Here is a 9,508-nt window from a genome sequence, read left to right on the forward strand (position 1 = left end):
AAGTAACATTTGCATCAAGACCATGTAGCAGATGAATACTTGCACCAGATGAAAGCTCAGATCATAATAACTTGGTTTCAGAAATGTTGGCATTGGCCAAGTCTTTTTGTATATGGAATGTTGCCTAATTCTAAGTCCAAAGCTCCGATCAAATCGAACAGTCCACACAAACATTTTTTAGGGGTTTTTGTTGTTTATTATGTACTTTAAGGTCCTAATACCACAAACACAAACAAGATACACAAACAAGTATATACAATCACAATATATGGCTCAAGTGAGCAAAGTGAAAATTACATAAACATAAACAAGTTGAATGATATCTAAAATGGCAAATGATAAATGGCTTGAATTTAAATTGCACAAAGTAAATGACTTGAAATTAAAAGTTATTTTAATAAAAGTTAATCAAATGTTAGTTTATTAGATGTTAGTGGAGTTTTGCTTTTCAATTGTTTAAGTCATTCTTTGGAGAACACTCAACCCTCTATTCATAAGCATGGATCCTTGAACCAACACATCTCCCAAACGAAAGAAAAAAAGGCCAAGTTTCCACACAAAACCATGAAAGGGGGGAGACTTACAATCTCACTTACTAGAATGCTATGCCTTTGTGTCAAAATTTAGCGTTATGTTAAGCAATTGTAATTGGACTTATGTAGAAGTCACAACTATCTGAGGTTGGACAATAGAAATTTTGGTGTTAGTGTATATTAGAGATATGGTATAATGAACCATACTCCTAAAACATACCATACACAAAAAGAAAACGATCAAAGGGTGGACCTAATCTCATCCATACTTATATTGGTTCATCTAACACAAAGTTATTGATGAACCAACTAGCCTTAGGATAATGAGACTTCATTGGTCAATTAAAGGGATATGATAGAATGGGATTGAAGATGAAGAGGGAGTGGAAATGAGACAAGCACAAATTGGTCATGGGAGGAATTTTATCAAATTAAAATCATTCATTCATTTTAGGAGATGAAATGTACATTTCATCAATCCCCTAAATCCAATGATTTTAATCCAACAAAAGTCAAATCAACCTTGACCATGTCCCAAGCACATAGTCAAACTTCACAAGTCAATAAAAATGGCTCAACATAATTTATACATAATTAAACAATTAAAAATCAAATTAAAATGCATTTAAATTAAATTATGTTTGATCAAAAACCGAAAACCTCTTCAAAACACCAAATAAATGGCCAAGAGATTTATCATAGGTCAAACAAAGTCAAAGGACCTTGGAGAAAAAATTTCATTATTTTTGAAAGTCAAAAGTATTTTTAAACAATTAAAACTATACACAAAACAAATAAATCATGAAAAATATCAATATTAATCCAAAAAATATTTTTAAATGAATTAATGAAAATAAATGGATTAAACATAATTTAAAATAAATTAAAATAAAATTCAAAAAAACAAGGCCCAAATTGAGGTGGCAGATTGATGGCCAAACGCGCGCGTTCAACCATGCACCAAGTTAAGCGCACTGCAACAATGGTAATCAGAACCAAACGCTAAGATTAAAACATTTTAAATGGATCATGTGGCTAAGATGTGTGACAACACATCACCGGAGCCAGAGCTCCGGTCTTCTTCTCCGGTGGACCTCACCGGACTGGTCCACCATCAACCATCACCAAAATGAAAAAGCAAGACATGGATTTAAAGAAAAAAATCCTCAGGAGCTGGCAGCTGGCAGAAGATGATTTGGATGGTTAAAAATCTTGGAATCTTGGAGTTTCAATTCTAAAACAGAAGGAGAATTGAAACTTGGTTTCTCAAGAAACCTTCAAGATTATCCTTTCAATGATGTTTGAGGAAGGAGAGGGTCGAAGCTTGGGCAAGAGGGATCCTATTTCTGATCATGAAGGGTTTTATTTATAGCCAATGTGAATGATATTTACACATTGCAAATTTGGAAAAAAATTAAATTCTCCCTTACATGGATGCATGGGCGTGCATTAGGCCCATGAGATGATGCCATCTTATCCAAAGTTCAATGTACTTCATGCTGAAATCATGTTAGAAGCTCATGCAAATGTATATGAAAAGTGGAACTTGAAATTATCTAAATGGTGCTTTAACTTACACCCATGTGTAACTCTCTTAAAATTAATCCAAATGGGATGATCTTGGATGTTTTGGAAATGTGGGATCAAGAGGAATAACTTTCAAGTTTAACACTTTTTCATTTGAAGTTTGGATCATGATGAATTTTGACGTGGAAGTTTGGGAAATCAAACATATTTGAAAATTTTCTAAGTCCCAAGACAAATGTTCACTTCTTCCGCCTTGAATAATTTTTTCTATGGGCTTCAAATGAGAAAAGTTCCTTCATTAAAGTTATATCTCTCTCAAACATATTAAATTTGGTCACAAATTTGACCTCATTTGGATTTGGTATGAAGGAGTTATGTATTTTAGAAGTTGAGGAAAATCACTTGTTCAATGGTAATGGCCCAAAATGACCTATAATGTTTTCTCTTGGAACATACATTTTCAAGTTGAATTTAAACTTATTCCAAACATAAGATTTGAAGTAAAAATCCAGAATTTGATCATGAAATTTGAATGGCTTTCACATAATAAAAATTGAACAAGTTATGGTCTTGGGAAGTTGACCTTCAAACTAGGGTTCAAACAAAATGACCTATAATCTTTTTACCATAAACAATGACTTTCTAAGCAAAACCATCTCTAGACTTCAACATGAAAGTTGTTTATAATTCCATTTTGAGTACAGTTGGTCTTGTAATCATTTTCATATGACTAAAATTGTAGAAGATAGGGTCTAGCGAACCACAGTTTTGACCAATTGACTTTCTCTGGTCAACCACCATGTACCACCTTGCTATCTTGAAATTCTCTTGACTTTTGGGACTCATGGAGGATAATATATGCATAATTTGATATACTGTAAGGTATCCCTTGAAATATTTGATCAATTTTTGAAGAAACTTGTTGAAGAAGTCACACAAGATACCTAGATGAATTAGGGTTTCCAAGGAAAACCAACTCCAAACACGTGATGATATGTTGAGAAAAATAACATGTGAAGAACATGGGGATCCATATATGATGTTTAGAGACAATGTAGACCATTTCTTGATTGTGCTCCTTACATTGAGGGGTCTTAAACCCTAGATATGGGCTTGATAGAGCAAAGTTGAGAATACACACTACGTATAAAAGAGTTAAACTATACAATGACATCTTTTTGGTATTTTGGTTAGTAAATAAAGTAAAAATGAAGTATGATACACTCAAATGTGCTTGGTGATCTCCCCTAATGCAAACCCAATGAATGAGGGGTGAGGAGGATGCCGAGATGTGATCCCAATGCTAATGCATATGATGAGATAACATGAGGGATCTTAGGGTCAAAATTGGGGTCTTATAGTGTCTTCGTTGACCATTTGCCTCATGAACCTATTGATGATTATCAGTCAGTGTCGTTTGGTATCCTTGATGAAGAGATATTGTATTTGAAGATGAAAGATTGTGATGAACCATTTCTTGAAGAAGGGCCAGAGAATGGTTCCCGTTGGGGCATGCTATTTGATGGGGATGTTAGTTTATATGGTAATGGAATTGGGGCAGTGATTATTACTCCTCAAGGCACTCATTTTCCGTTTATAAATAGATTAACCTTCAAGTTTACGAATAATATGGATGAGTATGAAGCTTACATTATGGGGCTCGAAGAAGCCATTGATCTTAGAATCAAATATCTCGATGTCTATGGAGATTCATATTTGGTTGTTAACCAGATCAAAGGTGAATGGGAGACGAATCAGCCCAGTTTGATACCATATAAAGATTATGCGAGGAGGATATCAACATTCTTTACAAAGGTTGAGTTTCATCATATCCCTCGAGATGAAAATCGGATGGCATATACTCTTGCAACATTAGCTTCCATGATTGTTGTGAATTATTGCAATGAAGTTCCTAATATGGTTGTAATGCGCCTTGATTGGCTAGCTCATGTATTTGATGTTGAAGAGATCAAAGATGATAAGCCATGTTACCATGATATTAAGTGTTTCCTTCAAAGTCATATTTACCTTCTTGTGGCCTCTTTGAAATACAAGAAGACTTTGAGAAGACTGGATGGTAATTTTTACCGGAATGATGATGTGCTTTACAAGAGAAATTTCAATATGATTTTTCTCAGATGCGTGGATAGACACGAGGCAGACCTATTGATGATTAAGGTCTATGAAGGTTCCTTTGGTACTCATTCCAATGGACATGATATGGCGAAGAGGATGTTGAGAGAAGGTTACTATTGGCTGACAATGGAATCTGACTGTTGGAAGTATTTGAAGAAATCCCACAAGTGTCAAATCTATGCGGATAAGATTCATGTTCCTCCGACACTTTTGAATTTCATTTGCTTTCCATGGCCTTTCTCCATGTGGGGAATCGATGTGATTGGCATGATTGAGCCCAAAGCATCAAATGGACATCGCTTCATTCTAGTGGCTATTGACTACTTCACAAAGTGGGTTGAAGCGGCATCTTATGCTCATGTGACCAAGCAAGTTGTTGTGAGGTTTATCAAGAATCAGATCTTATGCCGATATGGTGTGCCAAGTAAGATCATTACTGATAATGGATTGAACTTGAATAACAACATGGTGAAAGATCTTTGCAAAGACTTCAAGATAACACATCATAATTCTTCTCCCTACAGACCCAAGATGAATGGGATTGTTGAAGCTGTGAATAAGAAAATCAAGAAGATTATCCAAAAAATGGTTATGACGTACAAAGATTGGCATGAAAATGGTGGAAGATATCCTTCTCTCTTGTTTATGGCATGGAAGCAATGCTCCCCGTGGAGGTTGAGGTCTCATCAATGTGTGTGTTGATGGAATCCACGTTGACTGAAGTTGAATGGTGTCAAAGCAGGTTTGATCAACTCAATTTGATTGAAGAGAATAGATTGACTACCATGGGTCATGGTCAGTTATATCAACAGAGAATGAAGAAATATTTTGATAATAAGGTCAAGTCTCGTGTGTTCCGAGAAGGTGACCTCATGCTCAAGAATATTTTATCTTTCAAACCTGATTCTAGGGGCAAGTGAACTCCGAATTATGAAGGCTCGTACGTTGTTAAGAGAGCCTTCTCAGGTGGTGCATTGATTCTTACAACTATGGATGGTGAAGACTTCACTTGTCCTATGAATGCCGATGCAGTCAAGAAATACTCCACCTAAAATGAAAAAACATCTCCCTAAGTTGAAAACTCGAAAGGGCAACTTAGGCAAAAATGAGCGTCTTGGTAGATTGGAAACCCGAAAGGGAGGTCCAGGCAAAAATTAGAGACATAAAACAGAAGAAACATCCCGGTAGATTGAGTACCGCAGCTTGGAATCTAGAAAAAAAACTAGGGATTATGGCAAGTTACTGCATCCGGGTAGGCTTGATTGTTGAGGCAGCATTGTCAGTCATTCGGTTCTGATTCATCATTTTCAACCTAGGACAAAGCACATTTGGATCTCAAAGTTTGTAGGGAGAGTAATGGTCATTGGATTCAATGTAGCCCTTTTTCCATGTATATTTCCATTTTCAAACTTTGTAAAGATCCATGGAGTCCTGCCTTTTGGTGGACTACCTTTCTATTAAATAAAGTTGAGCCTTTATCCAATTATTTGTTATTCTTATTTGTTTCTGTTTAATAAAACTACTTTTTATGATTTTTGAAATAAATAAATCGATGATTAACCATTTTTCTAAAATAATAAGGCATTTACTTTAAGAACATTGAATTCGAAAAAGGAATGTCATCAACAATCTGAGAACGGTAAGTCTTGACGTGTGAAACATTGTTGCCTTCCCCAAGCAGTGTTTGGAGATTTTTGCTCCCCAAAATGTTTGTTGTTTATCCCAGTAGAGTTGATGTGTTGTTCTCTTTGTAGTTCATTCATCTTTCTCCGACTGTGAGCCTTTGTGTATTTTTTATTCTCGGTTTGCATGGTTTTGTGATTGAACCTTGGATCTCCGGTGAAACCTTTATTTGGTTTTCGGATCCCCAACACACCTTTATTTGGTTATTGCATAGTCGTGCCATGGTTTCTCCCTTTGTGAGTTCATGCATGCCTGGTTGATATTTGATACCTTGGGATTGGTTTATTTCTCAATTCCCAAGAAGAGTCTCATGACTAGTTGATTTCCTCTTGAGGAATCTGTTTGCATTTTGCATCCCTGTGCGGCATTTATTTCTTTGTTAGAGGTAATCCCCAGACGTGATTTGTCTGATATCCCTAGTGAAGTCCCCACAGGGTTGGTCTTCATGTATCTAGTTGGAATTTGTCTTCTCAAAGGTTCTCCACTAAGTGTTTTTTCTTCTTGTTGTGACGTGGGTTCCCTGCGGAGTTTCCTCTGTTGATGAAAGATCTCCCTATTCAGACAGTATTTGATTCCGAGCAGTATTGGTGCAGCCGTCCCCTATAGGGTTGTCACCCATTTGATATGGTATTGACCTAAAATTCCCCTCAACGGTGACTTGTTATTATAAAGTTTGTATATCCCTCGGTTTGAGATGTGGATCCCTAGCAGATCTCTTTTATTCTTGGCATGTAGGTAGATATCCTCAGCAGTGTTTTCGTCCCCTGCGAAGTTGCCAAGCTGTATTTTCTCCTCTCCCAGATAGTTTGAGCTTTAAGCAAGATCTTTTTTAATCATTGCTTCTCCCCTAGCAGTTATCCCTCCTCTCCCGAGAGTTGAGTGTTGAAGTATGATTTATTTTAATCCCCGTGACTGCTACAAATATATGTATTCTTCATTTTCTCTGAGTGCTAAGTCTTCAGCAGTTTTTAGTCGGATGTATGTTCTCCATGTCTTTCCCTAACCAGAGTTGAGTGTTGAATTTGGATTGTGATATCCCCAGTCTTCCTTGAGTACATGGTTGTGTGTTGTCCCCAGGGAATTGAATATTTGAAGATAGGATTTATATCCTTGATGATTTATTTTCATCCCTAGCAGGTTCTCCAGTTGGTGTTCCCATCTTGTTGAGATTAGCGGAGTATCTGGTTGTGATGATTGGATCCTAATGTTTGTATCCTTCGTGCTTGTTTATCAGCATAATCATAAACATATTCATGCATATACATGCATAAGCATAGCATCCGATATTTTATTGTGAATTTTTACACATTGACCTGATTTTTATGATCCCTAGCTTTGGTGATATTATTTCCCCATATATATTTGGCGTGTCTGTCCTCCTTCAATGTAGAGTGTCACCCCCTTAAGCAAAAAGAGTTTGTCATTTCTTCTTCCCTACTGAGTTATTTCCTGGTGGATGATTATTAATTTTGTTTCCTCTCTAGTTCATTATCTGGATTGAACCACTCCCCTTAAGTTATATCCTAATCGGGTTGAGCTTGTTTGGCCGTTTCTTTCTGGTTCTTACCCAGATAGATCTTTTGGTCCCCCGGAAGTTTATTACCCAATAACCGGTAATATCCTTCTTGATGTTGAGTACTTTACCTGTGTTAATTTACCCAGTAACCGGTAAAAGTTAATTTACTTCTTTTGATTTCCCTAGTGAATTTACATTCGTCTCCCTAGCGGGTTATCTTTTCGCCAACAGCTTATCATTACTCAGCTACCCAGTAAATGGTAGTTGTTTATGCTTTTTCCAGTTGGTCTTTTTTATGTTAGCTACCTAGTAAATGGTAGTTAACAAAGAATTATCCGTGAATTTTTCCTTGGCGGTTTATCATTGATACGTTTACCATAACTGGTAACAAATATTCTTCCTTTGGTGTTCTATCCAGCACCAGATAGTTGTAAATCCTATGTTTTGAGTATATACCTGTAAGACCCTAATTTTGACCCTAAGATCCCTCATGGCATCACAACATTGCATTTACATTGCCTGAAGGATCATAAGCATCTTAGCTCCTAACCTTTGGGGTGGGATCTCTTATGAGTTAGTTTGAGATCACCAAGCATACTTGAATTGTATATCATTGCTTTTCTCATTTTTATTTTATTAACCAAAAGCACAAAAATATGTCACTAACATCTCTTGTTTGTAGCTTGAGCAGTCACAAGGTCTAAAGCTTCTAGGAGATCCTATGTGCATTAATATGGCCAAGAGAAGATGAAAGCATGCATGGAAATGGTTCCCAAAGCTCTCGTCCATCAAATATTCCCCCCAAGTATCTCAATTCATCATTTTGATCAAAGCAAATCAAAGGGTTTGAGGCTTGTTTCCCAAGGAAACCCTAACCCACATGTTCATCAATTGTGCCTTGCTCATGAAGCAACCTCAACCCATGGTCAAATACAATCAAGGGAAGTTCTTTAATTCATCATTTCATGCATATTTGAATTTATTTGAGTATCCTCAATCATCAGTTCATCAAGATATGGGGTTTGGACTTGAGAATTTGGTCAGTCCATTCATTTGACTATTTTGAAATGCACTAAGACCTAACCTTTTATGTGTTTGTGAAATGGAGATGACCCCAAGAGAAAAAATGTTCTTAAGGACTATATGACCAACTTTAATGTTCATAAAAAGTTGATTTGAAACTTGGAAGTTCATTATCCATTCCAAGACATTATAGGACATTTTGACTGAAACCCTAATTTTGGGTCAACTTCCCAAGGGCACAACTCCTTTATTTTTTATGGTTTTTAAGTGAAACCAAATGCATTGGAAAGCTTACGATGTCTACTTCAAATGTTATGTTGAGAAAAAATTTAAAATCTCAAATAAATACATGTGATAATGCAAAACATTATAGGTCACTTTGGACCAAATGCATTGAAAGTTGAAAAAGTCCAACTTCAAGTGCCCATAACTTCTTCATCAAAAATCCAAATGATGAAAATTTTGAGTCCAAATTGATTGTCCTAAAACTATATACAACTTTGATTTTGAAGATTTTGTCTATTGGAGCTTGCATCATTGAGACAGAACGACTTGAACTTTGGCCAATTTTGGAAATCTCACTTATGAATGTTTTGCACCCTACACTTCATATCCAATTTTCATCAATTTCCAAGGCCCAAATGGAGTTTTGATCAATATAACATTTGTTCCTTATGCAATAAGCTTTCCAACCATTACTCATAAGGTTGCATTTCAAGTATGGACATGGCACTTTCGAAAGCATGAACATGTTGGTGCATTTTTGAAAATCTATTAAATTTACATTGCATGAGCTCAGCACACTCAATATGCACGTCCATTCTCATTCCCTTTGGCATAAGCTTGCAAATCCAAGTGGAATTTGGCCCTCCATGCCCCTGTACAGGCCCATGCATGGAGGCCCTTTCCATCAATGCACATGATTTGTTCATGCAACTCAGCCTTGCTCAACTATAAATACATTGCTCAATGCTCCTCATTTCTTCAACCTTAAGGCGCCCCAATTGCTGCTGAACTGAAATTCTAGCCATCACTAAAGGAACTAATCCATTTTTCTCCAAATTTTTCAGATCTGAATTTTGATTTCATT

This window comes from Lathyrus oleraceus, chromosome 4 (assembly GCF_024323335.1).
Source record: "Lathyrus oleraceus cultivar Zhongwan6 chromosome 4, CAAS_Psat_ZW6_1.0, whole genome shotgun sequence".
Classification (NCBI taxonomy): Eukaryota; Viridiplantae; Streptophyta; class Magnoliopsida; order Fabales; family Fabaceae; genus Lathyrus; species Lathyrus oleraceus.